This window comes from Elaeis guineensis, chromosome 15, assembly GCF_000442705.2.
Source record: "Elaeis guineensis isolate ETL-2024a chromosome 15, EG11, whole genome shotgun sequence".
In the NCBI taxonomy this organism is placed as follows: Eukaryota; Viridiplantae; Streptophyta; class Magnoliopsida; order Arecales; family Arecaceae; genus Elaeis; species Elaeis guineensis.
Window position 1 is genome coordinate 38121594 of NC_026007.2, and position 19202 is coordinate 38140795.

Genomic DNA, 19202 nt, shown 5'->3' on the forward strand with positions numbered 1-19202 from the left:
CATTCTCCCTTGTGGCAATGCTCAAATTCATTCAGATAATGCTTGCAATAGCTGTCCATCTGGATTATGAGATCTAGCAGATGGATGTAAAGACAGCTTTCCTAAATGGAGAGCTGATCGAAGAGGTGTATATGATACAACTTGAGGTGTTTACATCCACAGATGAGTCTAAGGTGTGCAAGCTTCAGAGATTCATTTATGAATTGAAGCAAGCTTCTCAGAGTTGGAACATGCATTTTGTAAGGTGATCAAAACATATGGCTTCGTTAAGAACAGAGAAAAGCCCTGCATCTATAAATGGGCAATGGTCCAGTTGTGATATTCCTTATCTTGTACATGGATGATATTCTCTTAATCGAGAATGATATCCCCGTACTACAGAGAATAAAAGTTTGGTTGTCATCGCAGTTCTCCATGAAGGACTTGGGTGAAGCATCCTACATCCTAGGGATGAAGATCTATAGGGATAGATCTAAAAGGATGCTTGGATTATCTCAGTCCACGTATATAAACACTGTGTTGAAGAGATTTAGTATGAAGAATTTCAAGAAGGGCTATCTATCGATAGGCCATGAAATTTCTCTCTCTAAGAAGTATTGTTTGAGAACTCCTGAAGAGAGAGAGCGTGTGAGTAGAGTCCCATATGATTCGACCATGGGATCTATCATGTATACCATGACATGTATAAGGCCAAATGTGGCATACTCACTAGGAGTGGTGAGTAGATACCAATCTGATCCTAGAGAAAATCACTGAAAAGTGGTTAAAGCTATCCTTAAGTATTTGAGAAATACTAAGGACCAATGGTTGGTTTATGGTGAGTCAGATCTGAAACTTGTGGGGTTCACAGACTCTAATTTTTAATCTGACCATGATGACAGCAGAAGCATGTCGGGTTATATCTTTACTCTGAATGGTAGAGCCATCTGCTGGAAGAATTCCAAGCAGCATACTGTGGCAGACTCTGTTTGTGAGGTGGAGTACATCGCAGCATCGGATGTCATGAAGGAAGCTGTGTGGCTGAGAAAATTCATCACCGAGCTCGGAGAGCACTCTCCCTCGATGGTTCGGTCCTGCTCTACTGCGACAGCACTGGTGCCATTGCTCAGGCAAAGGAACCCAAAGCACACCAATGGACGAAGCACATTTTGCACCGCTTCCACCTGATCCGGGAGATCGTGGATCTAGGTGACGTCGATCTTCAAAAGATCGATGAAAAGAAAAACCTGACCGACTGCTTCACTAAAGCCCTGATGATAAAGGAGTTCGACAACCACAAGTCAAAGATGGGTATTAGATACTGTGCCGAGTGGCTTTAGGACAAGTGGGAGTTGTTGGAAAATATGTCCCAAAAGCCAATCGTCAGTCTGTTGACGGTTGAGCAACCTTATATTGTGATTGATTTGTTAATAAATAAAATATATTTTTGGTATTTTTATCATAAATTTTTATCTTTTAATGAACTCCATTGTTGTGATGAAATCCTTAAGACTATTTAGGTTTGATAAAGAGAGGATTTATCAATTAGTCCTTAAAACTGTTCACGAACAAATAATAGGCTATTAATAAGGAAGACAGCTTCTATTGAGCATAGGTCACTGTAGGCCATATGGGTTGGTGTTGCCCAGCTATGCAACCCAAGAGGGGGGGTGAATTGGGTTTTAAAAATTTTAGGCTTAACTAATTACTTGTAAAAATTATATATCAAAAGCTTGATGAATGAGGAGAGAGACTTTAGTTTGAGATTAATTACTTAAAACAAGAATGCAAGGATATAATGGAGAATTAAAGAGAAACAATAAAGCATGCCACAAACACAATGATTTATAGTGGTTCGGTGCCAACCTTGCACCTACATCCACTCCCCAAGCTCCTACTTGGGAATTCCAATCCACTATACTTTGTATTCAACCCGAATACAACCGTCGAAAACTTCGACACTAGCTATCCCAAGCTAGTCCACTTGTTTTCCGGGTACAAGCCAACCCAATACACTCCGATTTCAGGTTCGGATCAACCTTTCCTTGTTTTGGAAACCCTCCAAAGCAAAAACAATTACTCACAAGATAAAATCAGTTTAGAGCACAAATAAGTACAAGAATAGCTCCTTAAGTGAGCGAATATAACAATAAATATGCTTTACTCAAATGAAGAAGCCCTTCTTGGATTTCCTCAAAGTGGATGAGAGATGAAGTAAATGCTTGAGGAGTTGGTGAGCTTGATTGATGGCTTCTTGAAGGCTTTAAATGAGCTCTTGAATGATGTTGAGTAGTTGGCTTGAAAAACCTTCTCTTGAATGCACTTGAATGCCCTCTTGAATGCTCTTGATTTTCTCTTTTCAAATCACTTGAATGCCTCTTGGATATTTGGATCTCTCTCCTTTTTGTTTTCCACCTTTTGAAACCTTTTATAGTCTTAAGAAACAAGGGAAAACAAACTAGGCAGAAAAAGAGCCGTTAGAGCACAAAAAGCAGCATTAAAAAGCAACCAAATCTGGCCAAAAACTAGCCGTTACAGGCAAATCCCGTCATATGAGTCGACTCATGAGTCGACTCATGCCTCAGGGGTCGACTCATGAGTCGACCTCTGTTGCAAAGTCCAGAGATTGGGTTTCTGGATTTTCTTGGCCCAAAACAGCAGAGGTCGACTCATGAGTCGACTCATGCCTTGTGGGTCGACTCATGAGTCGACTCACAGGTCGTGCCAAGCCAGAAAACCAGCGTGCCATGGCTAATCTTTGCGTGCCAATCAGCTCATAGTTTCATGAGTTGACTCATGAGTCGACTCATGAACTTCAAACCTTCATAACTCCAAAAATATAAGTCCAAAAACCATGAAACTTTCACCAATAGATTACATATCATTTGTTCTACACGATGATGCTATCAAATCAGAGTTTTGATGAAATTATGATTTTGCCCCTGTAGAGCATAAGGTCTTTTTCACATAAAAATTATTTGTATCCCTTCCAACTGTTTTGTAGTCATCAAAATCAATCTAGGAGCAACAATCTCCCCCTTTTTGATGATGACAAAACATTTGAACAAAAGCATTTTTCTGAATCATGAATTTCAACAGATTGCATTTTAGGTGCATATGCTTGAAAAGAGTATGATTCTTTTGGCATGTGAAACAAATGGTTATATGCATAAATAGTTTGTCCATTTGCTTAAAGATTGGAAGATATGCTCATTGGATAATTGTTTTGGTGTTAGAGCAGAAAATTTGATTTTATTATCAGAGCAAACTATATTTTGAAAAAAAAATTTCTCAATTCTCAAAACTAGTCATGTGTGGCAAAGCATATTGAATAGTTGATTTGGAAAGAGTATTAGATCATTTAAGTTTAAGATGTATCAGAGCAAGAGAAATGAAAATCCTGCAATGTATCAGTGTAGGAAAAACAATTTTACAAAGTGTCAGAGAAAAATTTTACAAAGTATCAGAGTAATAAAAACAGTTTTTCAATGTATCAGAGTAAAATTGAGTAATGTATCGGAGTAGTAAAATTGTCAAAGTATTAGAGCAATGTATTCAATATATCAGAGTGGGTTTGGAATTTGAAAGCCTATCAAAGCATATTCAATGGTTTACAGCAAATCAGAGTATGAGTAATTTTAAAAGGTACTTATTTGCAGAATATTTAGCATTTGTACTTATATTTAGCATTTGTACTTAAAATTGTCAATGTATTAATTTCTCATAATTTGTAGTGTTTGCTTTTGATGGATTTCTTTGTGTTTAATTTCTCCCCCTTTTTGACATCATCAAACAAGGTTAAGTCTTTTTTCTGAAGCATTCTTTAATTTTTCCTCTTGTAGGGTTTGCTCCCCCTTAATGAAGCAACTATTAACAGCAATCATAAAATGATGATACCATAAAGAGAAGACAATATTTCACAAAAGAGAATATATGACCAAAGTAAGATAATCATCATTCCAAAGGTAAAGCCATAATTGTTTCAGTACATAGATTGTAACATAAAAAGTAACATACAAAGTCAACTAGCTCATGTCAATACATGGCCCCAAAAATACAGATCCTAGAGAGGACTAAACACTAAGACCTAGGATCTAGAAATGATCAATGATCAGAATCATCAGAAATGTGATAAGGATCAGATGGATCTGGATCTGAGATGCGTCCTCGACCCCGTCTGCCTCTGGCACGAGAGGAAGAACTGGCACGAGCAGGCGAACGGGAGGAACTGGGTGGCTGAGAACGCTGAGAAGCTAGGGACTGAACTGAAAGGGTAAGTCTGATGTAGTCAAGTACAGTCAGTGCCCTGGAGACAGCCTGGAGAAGTGCAGTGAACTGAGTAGTAGCTTGCTCACTTGATCCTCTGATCTCCTTCCTCAGTAACTCATAACTGCCCTCAAGAGCTCCTCTGAGTCTGCCGGCCTCTGCAGTGAGATCAGTGACCTCAATCGAAGACTCCTGAGGCTGAGGGTGTGCCAAATCGAAGACCTGCCCCTGTAACTCGAGAACTCTGCCAGTCAATCTCAGAACAGTGTCCTCAAGCTGCTGAATCCTCATGGACTGATCTGCCATCATCTGATATACTGTGGAGATGTGGGGAGTCAAAGTCTGATCAGTAGAAGTAGCCCCTGGTACAAATGAAGTACTGCTCATCTGACTCGACATCAAAGAGACCATACGCTGTGCAATCCGCTCAATCTGATGATCGGACAGTGTGAACTCTGGTGGAGGTGCTCTGCTCTCTGGCTGATGCACAGGTGTGGGTATCCTGGTAAACTCAGAAGGGCCAGCCTCTGGATCCGGAAAGAACTGTATATCTGGTGAAGCTGCCCTGAAGTCATGAACAGGAGATGATGGACCTTCTTCTTCTTCAGCTCTGACTCCTGCTGTATCCTCAGCTCTTTCTTCTGCTCTCTCTTCTGCTCTTTCTTCTGTTCTCTCTTCTGCTCTTTCTTCTGCTCTCTCCTCAGCTCCCCTGATCCAACCACCACCACTTTTTGTGAACCCCATTCGATGCAAGGTGTGTAGGTTGAAGGTATCAACATGAGACAGTTTGGTGGGAGCCTCCCCCTCACAACTAACTCCAAACCTCCTGAAGACTCTAGTCAGGGCCATACCATAAGGCAAATGTGCCTTAGATCTGTTCAGAGTCTCTCTCATGGCCTCTATCATAAGTGCTGGGAGGTTTAGGGGGGTTTCTGTGATAATGTGAAACATAATGCATATGTCCCTGCCTGACAGAAGATCGTGCCTACCACTCCTAGGGAAGAAAAGTTTTATGACCATTTGATGTAAGATTCTCATTTCTATAGGTAAAATCTTGGCCTCTAGTTTATTCAAATTCCCTTGGTAGGTTCCTCCAAGTATAACACTTATACCTTCTTCTTTCACGGGGAGTTCCATGTATGCATAACCTTCACTAGGTAAGTGTAAAATCTCCCCTAAAATGACAGGATCCAGACAGATATCAATCCCTTTCACAGTTGAAGTTACAGACCCATTTCCATAAATAAGATTCTGATAAAACTCCCTAACAAGGTCAACAAAGGTGGCTTCTTTGAGTGAACAGTAAAAGCTCCATCCCTGATTTTTGATCTTACTTGCTAAAGAAAATCCCTCACTTTCGAAGAACCGGAAGTCAATGTTTTTCCCGGTTTCTACTTTTCTATCTGAGAGAGGGTTCTTACTGGGGGTTTGAGAAGACTGTGAAGGACCTTGAACTGAAGCTGGAACGGGAGCAGAGGAGGACTGTGCCGCTTGTCTTTTCCTTCTGACACTTTCTTCAAGTTCCCGGACAGACTTTCTCCTTTGGGAAAGTTTCATTTTTGGTGCCATACCCTCTTCAATAGCAGGCGAGGAGACTTGAGGAGCAAGTGAAGGAGTGGAGGAAGGATTACAAGAGAGTGATTTGAGGTTTTGGAGGAGAGAATGAGTGGATTTGAGAGGGACGGTGGAGTGCTAGGGCACGCTCCAACCGTGAAGAACAAGGGAAGAGGTCACAAAAGAACCTTTCCCGGAGTGGCTATTTGCGGTGGAGAGGAGGCGGGAGGAGTTCCACTAGCTCAAGCCTTGGAAATGGAGCAAATGGGAGAAGGGAGAATGGATTTCGGAAGGAGGAAGACGAGCGTGAGGGTCGGCTCACGAACAGTAATTCAACATATAAACCCTTCAGCCCGTTGGAAGTTGCTGGGAATTACAAGTTTGCCATTGAGTCGACTCATGGGGGTCGACTCATGAAGTTCAGAAAATCAGGAAAAATATGAATAAATTCCAGAAAAATTTAAAATTTGGGGAGAAGGAGTTTAGCTCTAATATGAGTTTTTAGAATGAAAAACTTGAGCTTTTGGGACCAAGAAAGGTGTTGGAAATTGAGCTTTAGGAAATTTTGACAATAAATCATTGGAAATTGAAAATTAATTTAGGCAAAAGGATCAAGAATTCCTAGATTTCTCCTAATTTCACAGAATCTATCCTCACTAAGGGCCTTTGTAAAGATATCAGCTAATTGATTTTCGGTGCAAACATATTCAAGAATTATATTTTTGTTTTGAACATGTTCTCTTATGAAGTGATGTCTTATTTCAATATGTTTGGATCTTGAGTGTTGAATAGGATTTTTAGATAGATTTATGGCACTTGTGTTGTCACATCTTATTGGTGTTTCATTAAGTTTAATTCCAAAGTCTTCGAGTTGTTGCTTAATCCACAAGATTTGAGCACAACAACTTCCGGCTGCAATGTATTCGGCCTCAGCCGTAGACAGTGCTACCGAAATTTGTTTCTTGCTAAACCATGAGATTAGGTTAACTCCAAGAAATTGACAAGTTCCACTTGTGCTTTTTCTATCTAGTTTACATCCAGCAAAGTCAGCATCAGAATATCCTAATAAATCTATTTGTGAGTCCTTAGAGTACCATAACCCTAAAGTTTGAGTACCATTTAAGTATCTAAGGATTCTTTTAACAGCATTCAAATGAGATTCTTTAGGATTAGATTGATATCTAGCACATAAACAAACACTAAACATGATATCAGGTCTACTTGCAGTTAAATATAATAATGATCCAATCATACCTCTATAGTATTTTAAGTCTACACATTTACCTTCATTGTCCTTGTCAAGCTTACATGAGGGACTCATTGGTGTGCCAATGGGTTTGGAGTTCTCCATTCCAAATCTTTTGAGTAGTTCCTTGGTGTACTTGCTTTGGGTGATGGAGATTTCCTCTTTTGTTTGTTTGATCTGGAGTCCGAGGAAGAAGGTGAGTTCTCCCATCATGCTCATCTCGAACTCCCCCTGCATAAGCTTAGCAAAGTCTTGACAAAGGGATTCATTAGTAGACCCAAAAATTATGTCATCAACATAAATTTGTATAACTAACATATCATTTTGATTTCTTTTGATAAAGAGGGTTGTATCTACATTACCTCTTGAAAAACCATTACTTAGTAAAAATTTGCTTAGTCTATAATACCATGCTCTAGGTGCTTGTTTTAATCCATATAATGCCTTATTTAATTTAAAGACATGATTAGGAAAGGCATGATTTTCAAATCCAGGGGGTTGTTCTACATAAACTTCTTCAGCAATAAATCCATTTAAAAATGCACTTTTAACATCCATTTGAAACAATTTGAATTTCATAAAGCAAGCATATGCAAGTAGAAGTCTAATGGCTTCTAATCTAGCTACTGGTGCAAAGGTTTCATCAAAATCAATCCCTTCTTCTTGATTATATCCTTTAGCAACCAATCTTGCTTTATTTCTAATAACATTACCATGCTCATCTAATTTATTTCTAAAGACCCATTTTGTGCCAATTATTGAACAGTTTTTAGGTCTTGAAACCAAAGTCCAAACATTATTTCTTTCAAATTGATTAAGTTCCTCTTGCATTGCATTAATCCAATTATGATCTTTTTCAGCTTCTTCAATAGTTTTAGGTTCAAAATGAGATACAAAAGCACAATGATTAAACACATCTCTAAGTGAAGAGCGAGTTTTTACACCATGCATAGGATCACCAATAATTAACTCCTTAGGGTGGTTGTGAACATACCTCCATTCCTTGGGTAGGTCATTTGTACCTTGAGGTTGTTCTTGAATTTTCTCACCTATCTCATCTTGTTTGTCTTCTTGTTCCTTGTCCTCTGGAGTGGCTGAATCTTTCAGAGTGATCTCCTTCATACCTTCTATTAATGGATCTGCATCATCAACACCCTTATTCTTCCTTGAAGGAAGATCGTTAGATTCATCAAAGACAACATGAATGGACTCCTCAACTACTAAAGTTCTTTTATTAAAAACTCTAAAAGCTTTACTAGTAGAGGAGTAACCCAGAAAGATTGCTTCATCTGATTTTGCATCAAATTTACCAAGTCTTTCCTTGCCATTATTTAATACAAAACATCGGCAACCAAAAACATGAAAATATGCAATATTTGGTTTTCTTCCTTTCCAAAGTTCATAGGGGGTTTTCTTAAAAAATTGTCTAATTAAAGCACGATTTAGAATGTAACATGCTGTGTTAATAGCTTCCGCCCAAAAATATCTTGGAAGGTTGCTTTCACAAAGCATGGTACGGGCCATTTCTTCTAAGGTTCTATTTTTCCTTTCAACTACCCCATTTTGTTGGGGTGTTCTAGGAGCAGAGAAGTTATGGCCGATTCCATTCTCATCACAAAATTTTTCAAAGTCTTGATTTTCAAATTCAGTTCCATGGTCACTTTTAATATTTTGAATTGAAAATCCTTTTTCATTAGTGACTTTTCGATGAAATTTAGTGAAAATATGAAAAGTTTCATCTTTGTGTGCCAAAAAGAAAACCCAAGTAAAATGTGAATAATCATCTATTATTACAAAACCATATCGTTTTCCTCCTAGACTTGTGGTTCTAGTTGGTCCAAATAAATCCATATGCAAAAGCTCTAATGGTCTAGAAGTTGAAACAATATTTTTGGATTTAAATGAAACTCTAGTTTGCTTACCTAATTGACATGCATCACAAATCCTATCTTTTTCAAAATTCAGTTTAGGCAAGCCATGAACTAATTCTTTCTTAATTAATTTTGAAAGAGAATGCATGCTAATGTGAGCAAGTCTACGATGCCAAAGCCAACTAGTCTCATTAACTTTAGCATTTAAGGATACTAGGCATTGCATGTCTAATTTGGCTAAATCATTTAGATCTACCATATAAACATTGCCATGTCTATGTCCTATAAATTTGATGCCATCATTAATAGGACTAGTCACAATACAAACAGATGATTCAAAAACTACTTTATACCCTTTATCACAAAATTGACTAATGCTAAGTAAGTTATGCTTTAAACCTTTAACTAACAAAACATTTTCAATATATTTGGAGGGAGTGATACCAATGTTACCTATCCCGATGATCTTTCCTTTGCCATTATCTCCAAAGGTGACCATCCCTCCATCCTTAGCATCATGCATGATGAATTGTGATTCATCACCAGTCATGTGTCTCGAGCATCCACTGTCCAGATACCATTTCCTATTTTCTCCATGGGATGCTAGACACACCTGCAAACAAATATCAAGTTTTTGTTTTAGGTACCCAAGCTTTCTTGGGTCCTTTTTGGTTAGTCAAGATGGTTCCTTTTGGAACCCATATTTTTTTTACAGTTATGTTTGCACAAGTGTAAGATTTATGTCCTATTCTATCACATTTAAAACAAGTAGTATTGGTAGGCTTGTTACTTGAATAATTTACATAAATATTTTTCAGAAATTTTTGTTTCTTTAAGGGGTTATAGCCAAGTCCGGCCTTATCATATACGGCCTTTTGATTTTCAAGAATCATATTTAGTTTGTTTGAACTTAAGGTGAATTTATCTACTATAGGTTTCAGCTTATTAATATCATTCTTTAGGCTTTGGTTCTCTTGAAGCAAAGTAGATTTTTCAACTGAAAGATTTTCTGCTTGTTTTACTAAAGACTGATTTTTCAGTTTTAGTTCTTTGTTTTTCATTCCTAGTTTCTTCAATTCATCAATTAAATCATTGAAGGCTTCATGCAATTCTTCAAAAGTAAATTCACTAGGGGTTTCAGAAATTACCTCATTATCGTGTGCCATAAGGCACAGATTGGCTTGTTCTGTTGAGGTCTCCTCATCGGAGCTTGAGTCGTCGCTCGCACTCCATGTGGCCATCATTGCCTTCTTTTTGAACTTTTTGGGACCTTTCTTCAATTGTGGACATTCGGATTTGAAATGCCCCGGCTTCTTGCACTCATAGCATATAAGGGGTTGATCTTTTTCTTTCTCTTTGCTTTGTTCCCCTTTTGTGAAAGGTCTCTTTCTCATCCCCTGTTTCCTCTTTCTTAAGAACTTCTTGAATCTTCGGGTGATGAGTGCCATTTCTTCATCTTGTTCTTCATCTTCTGTGTCGTCAGTTTCTTCATCAGGAGAGGCTGTGGATTTGAGGGCAATGGTTCTCTTCTTTTTGACTTCATCCTCTTGATGTTGCTTCATGCTAATCTCGTGAGTCATCAAGGATCCAAGAAGCTCTTCTAGAGGTAGAGTGTTCAAGTCCTTTGCTTCTTGGATAGCAGTCACCTTGGCTTCCCAGGTTCTTGGCAATGACCTGAGAATCTTCCTTACAAGCTCACTGTTAGTATAAGATTTGCCAAGACTCTTCAAACCATTAATTATATCAGTAAAGCGAGTAAACATAGCAGTTATGGACTCATCATGCTCCATTTTAAATAACTCATATTTATGTACAAGCATGTTAATTTTAGACTCCTTTACTTGATTTGTTCCCTCATGGGTTACTTCTAACCTATCCCATATTTCTTTAGCAGATGCACAGGTAGAAATGCGATTAAATTCATTTGCATCAAGTGAACAATAAAGAACATTCATAGCTTTAGCATTTAACTGTGCCAATTTCTTATCAACTTCATCCCATTCTCTTTCGGGTTTGGTTGACTCCTCACCATCTATTATCTTGGTGGGTGTGTGTGGACCGTTCACTATGATACTCCACATATCATAGTCTAGTGCTTGTATGAAAATCTTCATCCGAGCTTTCCAATAGGTGTAATTAGACCCATTGAAAAGTGGAGGTCGGTTGGTAGATTGCCCCTCGGCTAGAGAAGTGCCGACGTGGGTTGCCATAGATCTTTGGCTCTTTGATTGTTAGATCAAAGAAGGGCTAGAGCACCGGGCTCTGATACCACTTGTTGCCCAGCTATGCAACCCAAGAGGGGGGGTGAATTGGGTTTTAAAAATTTTAGGCTTAACTAATTACTTGTAAAAATTATATATCAAAAGCTTGATGAATGAGGAGAGAGACTTTAGTTTGAGATTAATTACTTAAAACAAGAATGCAAGGATATAATGGAGAATTAAAGAGAAACAATAAAGCATGCCACAAACACAATGATTTATAGTGGTTCGGTGCCAACCTTGCACCTACATCCACTCCCCAAACTCCTACTTGGGAATTCCAATCCACTATACTTTGTATTCAACCCGAATACAACCGTCGGAAACTCCGACACTAGCTATCCTAAGCTAGTCCACTTGTTTCCCGGGTACAAGCCAACCCAATACACTCCGATTTCAGGTTCGGATCAACCTTTCCTTGTTTTGGAAACCCTCCAAAACAAAAATAATTACTCACAAGATAAAATCAGTTTAGAGCACAAATAAGTACAAGAATAGCTCCTTAAGTGAGCGAATATAACAATAAATACGCTTTACTCAAATGAAGAAGCCCTTCTTGGATTTCCTCAAAGTGGATGAGAGATGAAGTAAATGCTTGAGGAGTTGGTGAGCTTGATTGATGGCTTCTTGAAGGCTTTAAATGAGCTCTTGAATGATGTTGAGTAGTTGGCTTGAAAAACCTTCTCTTGAATGCACTTGAATGCCCTCTTGAATGCTCTTGATTTTCTCTTTTCAAATCACTTGAATGCCTCTTGGATATTTGGATCTCTCTCCTTTTTGTTTTCCACCTTTTGAAACCTTTTATAGTCTTAAGAAACAAGGGAAAACAAACTAGGCAGAAAAAGAGCCGTTAGAGCACAAAAAGCAGTATTAAAAAGCAACCAAATCTGGCCAAAAATTAGCCGTTACAGGCAAATCCCGTCATATGAGTCGACTCATGAGTCGACTCATGCCTCAGGGGTCGACTCATGAGTCGACCTCTGTTGCAAAGTCCAGAGATTGGGTTTCTGGATTTTCTTGGCCCAAAACAGCAGAGGTCGACTCATGAGTCGACTCATGCCTTGTGGGTCGACTCATGAGTCAACTCACAGGTCGTGCCAAGCCAGAAAACCAGCGTGCCATGGCTAATCTTTGCGTGCCAATCAGCTCATAGTTTCATGAGTTGACTCATGAGTCGACTCATGAACTTCAAACCTTCATAACTCCAAAAATATAAGTCCAAAAACCATGAAACTTTCACCAATAGATTACATATCATTTGTTCTACACGATGATGCTATCAAATCAGAGTTTTGATGAAATTACGATTTTGCCCCTGTAGAGCATAAGGTCTTTTTCACATAAAAATTATTTGTATCCCTTCCAACTGTTTTGTAGTCATCAAAATCAATCTAGGAGCAACAGTTGGTTGTCCTCTTAATCAAAAAGTGTGGAGATACTGGTATGACATACTCACTAGGAGTAGTGAGTAGATACCAATCTGATCCTAGAGAAAATTACTGAAAAGTGGTTAAAGCCATCCTTAAGTATTTGAGAAATACTAAAAATCAATGGTTGGTTTATGATGAGTCAAATCTGAAACTTGTGGGGTTCATAGACTCCAGCTTTCAATCTAACCATGATGACAGCAGAAGCGTGTCAGGTTATATCTTTACTCTGAATGATGGAGCTATCTGCTGGAAGAGTTCCAAGCAGCATACTGTGGCAGATTTTGTTTGTGAAGTAGAGTACATCGCAGCATCGGATGCCGTGAAGGAAGCTGTGTGGCTGAAAAAATTCATCATCGAGCTCGGAGTAGCACCCTCCCTCAATAGTCCGATCCTGCCCTACTGCGACAGTACTGGTGCCATAGCTCAGGCGAAGGAACCCAAAGCACACCAGCAGACGAAGCATATTTTGCACCGCTTTCACCTGGTCTGAGAGATCATGGATCGAGGTGACATCGACCTTCAGAAGATTGACAAAAAGGAGAACCTGGCCGACCCCTTCACTAAAGCGCTGGCGATAAAGGAGTTCAACAACCACAAGTCGAAGATGGGTATTAGATACTGTGCCGAGTGGCTTTAGGACAAGTGGGAGTTGTTGGAAAATATGTTCCAAAAGTCAATCGTCAAGCTATTGACGATTGAGCAACCAAGTATTGTAATTGATTTGTTAATAAATAAAATATATTTTTGATATTTTCATCATAAGCTTTCATCTTCTAATGAACTTCATTGTTATGATGAAGTCCTTAAGACTATTTAAGTTCGATAAATAGAGGATTTATCGATTAGTCCTTAAAACTATTCACGACCAAATGATAGGCTGTTAATAAGGTCGACAGCTTCTATCGAGCATAGATCGCTGTAGGCCATATGGGTTGGTTGTCCTCTTAATCAAGGAGTGTGGAGACACTAATATAGCATACAGGTGAGATGTAAAGATACATCATCATTGAACGTGACCAACTCCAGAGCATTCTGTTGTCGAGAATGTCTCTGATGGGATAAAGGTATAAGTGTCTCTTAGACCTGAGATCGCCTCAGTGACTTACAAGCAACTCACTGTGCTTTGGTACTAGACTAACTAAATTTCTAATTCAATGATGGAAGGCTTTTGGGTACAGTTAAGTACTTACGAAGTCGGAGTGTGATCAAGATGGGATTGACCACTCTAAGAGTTGGAGAAGAATGAGTCACTGTATTTTAATTTAGCAAAATCTTGACCAGGATAATCCATCAGATAGATTTGATATTTTGAAATACAATGTGGACAACCTGATCAGAGTTGACAGTTGAACTCTGAGGTGTCCTATGAGCATTTTGGTCAAGGGGATGAATTATATGGAAACTATATCCGCATGGGTTCTAAGGATGTTGTCTACACATTCGACCTATTCGATCGTCGGATACCATTGCTAGATGATCACTTCTATTGGTACAAAAATTTATTTCTATGCTATTGACATAGGTTCAAACCTATGAGATAATACACATGAGAGTTCACAATCCGATCAGATGGTTGATCAACGATTAAGAATCATTCTAAGGTTAAACGATCAATATGATTGACATTTAACCTAGTACCAGTGTTGTAGGAGGATTGATTAGCAATTTGATTGCTAATTGGCTTAATTTGATTAAGCCAATGGGCTGAGAATAAGTCTAATTGAATATGATTTAATTAGATTTGGTTTGGACTTGATTGGATCAAATCTAATTGGTTTATTGGATAAGCCAAGTGCAAGAAAAAACTAGTCCTAGTTCAATTAGGACTTGGGTCAACCTAATTTTTAATTCGATTAAAAAATTAAATTAGATTTAAATCTAATTTAATCTGATTAAATTAAGTTCTTAATTAGGTTAATACCTATTTTAATTGGATTAATTTGATTTTGGTTTGATTTGATTTGAGAAATCAAATTTGAACAAGTCATAGATTGAACCTTAGTAAGACTAGGATTCCACCTTGCACCACCTTAGCCCCCCATGCCCACTCTCTCTTATTTTGTGCAACAAAACCTTCTATCCTAAGCCTTCATGCATGTCCAAAGCTTTTCACTCTTTCTCTCTTATATGGAATGTGGTTGTGGACCAAGTCAAAGTAGGAATTAGTTTGGATTTCAAATTCTATGAGATAGAATTTTAGGAAACCAAAACTCTTTCCTTATGGTACTGATTTTATTCAAATTTTTTCTGAGATTTTTATGGGTTTTATGGCACATATTGTGTGTCCTTTGCTCGTGGTCCATGGTAGAAAAAGAAGGGGGCACCCAAGAGTTGGGCACCCCTTGTCTTGCCCTGTTTGGATTTTTCTTGACTAGGTATTTGACCTAGACAAGGATTCTTTATATCTCTTGATTTAAGATGAATTTTTTCTTGAAAGTTTTATCAATTATAGAGAATTGAGATATCTTTGGTGCATGTGAAAATCAAGAAGAAAGAGTGTTAGGGAATGGAGATATAATAGACACAAAATTAAGTGTCTGGGTTAGAGCAAAGAGAAAAAGAAGAGGGTCTTCTTCTAGGGTTGCTGAGTTCACCTCTTTTCTTCCTCCATCTGTGAGTTTTCTGAGAGTATCTCACATCTAAAATTTCTTCTCCTACTTCTCATCTTTGAAAGAGTCCAAATCAAGAAGAAGGAGGTATCTGATCGACCATCGAAGAAGGATCAGCACAGTACTAGCATACTGTGCTGATTTTCTAGACCAGGACTTCTGATCGTGATTGGTGGGCTCGTGTGGATGACTCCTAGAGGCTGGATGCATGTGTAGCTCACAACATCATTCTCAAGCCCGGATCAACAAAGTTAGAGCATCTAACTTATAAGGTAATAGATCTGATCTATTATATTTTACATACATTAGATGTAGTATAGAAACATGTTGATATGATCAACATGTAGTTCTTGCTCTTTATATTTTAATTTTTGATTTAATATCATATAATAATCATGTAATAGGATCTTAGATCTAGAAATTTTCTACTTTTATAAGATAAATTTTGATTTATTTTAGTCTTCCGCTGCCTGATCTTGAAAAAGTTTCAAGATCTAACCCTGAAACCCTAGATCTGATTCCTTCACTTGCCCTGGTACACACCGACATGTGTGGGCCATTTGATGTGCAGACCAGGGATGGTTATAGCTACTTCATCATCTTTATTGATGATCTGTCATAGTACAGATATATGTAACTGATGAAACACAAATCTGAAGTCTTTGAAAAGTTCAAAAAATTCAGAAATGAAGTAGAAAAAAAAACAGGTGAACCCATTAACGTTCTTTGATCTGATTGAGGAGGTGAATATCTTAGTCAAAAATTTTTAAGATATCTTAAGGACAACAGTATAGTCTCTCAATGGACTCCTTCTGAAATACCTCAGCTTAATGGGATATCCGAAAGAAAGAATAGGATCCTAGTAGATATGATCAGGTCCATGATGAGCTTTATTGATTTATCCTTATATCTTTGGAGACATACCTTATTAACTATAATTCATTTATTGAATAGGATTCCATCAAAATCTGTTCCTACCACACCATATGAAATATGACACAATAAGAAATCGAGTCTAAGTTATCTTAAGATTTGGAGATGTTCGATCTATGTCAAGAGATAAATGGCTGATAAATTAGAGGATAGATCTGTAATAGCTCATTTTATTGGGTATCCAAAAGAATGAATGGGATACTACTTCTACTTTTTACAGGATCACAATATGATTATAAGTCAGAATGTCATATTTTTAAAAAAATAGTTTATCCAGGATGGTGGCAGTAGGAGGTTAGTTGAGCTTAAAAAGAAGATCTCTAAAGAGCTAAGAGCTATGGATCCTCAGGAACCCATTATTCATGAGCCAATAGTTGATGTTTCTCTACTATCTCGTAGATCTAGAAGGATCTCCTGACCTCCAGAAAGGTACATAGGTATACTTATGAAGTAAAAAAAATATTTTTTATGAAAGATAAAGATTATGGTGATGATCCTAATACCTTTGACAAGGTGATGTCTGACATCAATTTTGAGAAATGATTAGATGTAATGAAGTCAGAGATTGACTCGATGCACTCGAATCAAATATGGACCTTAATGGATCCACCTGAGGATATAGTACCCATTAGGTCTACAAAAGAAAAATAGATGCAGATGGTAAGGTAGAGACCTATAAAGATAGGCTCGTGGCAAAAGGTTATAGTTAGCGTGAAGATATTAACTATCAAGAAAATTTTTTGTCCGTAGCCATGCTGAAATCTATCCACACTCTGCTTACTGTTGTAGCTTATTATGATTATGAAATCTAGCAGATGGATGTGAAAACTACTTTTCTGAATAGACATTTTGAGGAAGATATTTATATGGAGCAGCTTTTAGGTTTCACATTTGGTGATGGTGATCACTAAGTCTGTAAGTTGCAAAGGTCCATATATGGATTAAAGTAAGCTTCTTGGAGTTGGAACCTTCATTTTGATGAAGCGATCAAATCATTTGGTTTCATCAAGAATGAAGAGGAACTTTGTGTATATAAGAGGATCAATAGAATTGTAATAATATTTCTCGTATTGTACGTGAATGATATTCTCCTCATTGAGAATGATATTCCTATGCTGATCTTGGTTAAAAGATAGTTATCCAAAAAATTCTCCATGAAAGATCTAGGAGAAGCATCCTATATTCTTAAAATAAAGATCTATAAGAATAGATCTAAAAGGATGCTAGGCCTATTATAAAAGTTATACATAGAGAAAGTGCTGAAGAGGTTCAGCATGAAAAATTTTAAAAGAGAACTGTTACCTCTTAGGCATGGTATTCATTATTTCAAGATGATATATCCGACCACATCTGAAGAAGTTCAGTGCATAAGTAGGATTCCTTATGCCTCGATCATAAGGAGCCTCATGTATGCTATGCTGTCTATTTGATCTGATATTACTCTTGCAATGAGTGTCATGAGCAGATATCAGTCGAATCCAGATAAGGAGCACTGGATAGCTTTGAAGAATATCTTTAAGTACTTGAGAAAAACTAAAGATTTGTTCTTAATCTTTGGATGAGGTTCTGAGTTGCGAGTCGAGGGGTATACTAATTCAGACTGAAGGAAAAATCACCTTTTTCCTTGTAGGATCTTTCAGATCTAATGAGATCTGGGGTGAAATATTTTTAAAAAAAATTATCCTACTTTATTTTAGATCTAAGGTCTATCAGATCTGATTCTTATTATCTAATATTTAATCTAACATTAAATTTAAAACTTGAGGATTAGAGAAATACCTCTAGGGTAACTAGATTACCCTGTAGATGATCACAGCAATGCCCGAGGTTCAAAAATAGACACGCATTCGCCTGATCTCTATCGGTATTCTCTCGAGTAGGATCTAGATTGTCTTCTCCTTGCAAATCTCTACTCCAAAAATCAGATCTAGATCTGATCTGGAAGATCTTCAAAAGATCTTCTGAAGCTGGAGCAGCAGCTTCTCGATAAATCCCTGCAGCCTTTTGATTAGGGAGCCACCACGACAAGCACCAGATGGATGCCCAATTTCTTGGATGTGAAGAGGAGAAAGAGAGGACTAGAGGGGATGTGGAGAAGTGGAGGGATATCAGGCTTTTACTAGGGATTAAGCAGATTCTCTAAACCCTAGGCGTAGATAGGGTTTAAATAGACCTTGCTGCGCCATGCAGTGCCACATCATTCGACCAATCAAAAAATTCTAATTAATTTGAAAAAAATTTTGATTGGTGGAGTGATGTCATCTGATCATATCAGATAAGAACCCCACCAAACTCTCCTACTGTTGGCACCAACATTGGATAAAGTTTGAGACGATCAAGGCATAGAGTCCTCATCTTATGAGACTCTATCCTTATCCACTTGGGGCGCACGCCCATTCTGATCTTGGCACCCACTTTGAGGCCTAATTTAGTAGGTGGACACTCCACAAAAACTCTCCAATGATCTCTTGCCAAGTGGCCTTCAGTTTAAGATCCATAAGTCAACGTTTGACTGATGTCCTAAAATGGAAATGGCAGGTGACAGAAATTGGCAGGTGTTGTCTTAAATTCATCTCATGAATTAAGACAAGACTTTTTTGAGCTGGACTGGCTCCAGTCAGACTGAAAAAAATCTTTTCAAAGTTCTCTGGATGAGTCAAATCATATTTGGCTCAGTCGAGATGAAAAAGATTGCATGAGAAGAAAGTTAGAATCAATCATGTGCTAGTACAATTTTCTTGAACCTAATTGGATCTAATCCAAATCAATCGAACTGGACTAGCTTAATTGATGACATCTAGACCCTAACTCTTGTTTGTGTGATCCAGTTAGATTCATTTCTGTATGGTAATGAGATATGTCGTGATCTCATCATCAACATCATCGAAACTCCTTTCAATGGATCAGAACTCTTCTAATTCAGACAATTAGAATGATCGATCATCAAGATCATTCTAATTGCTCTCAAAATCCACCAGTGACACCTAGCAGTATATGGTGGCAACCCATCAGAAATAAAGATGAACCTCTCGGTGCAGCTACCTGTGTGATTG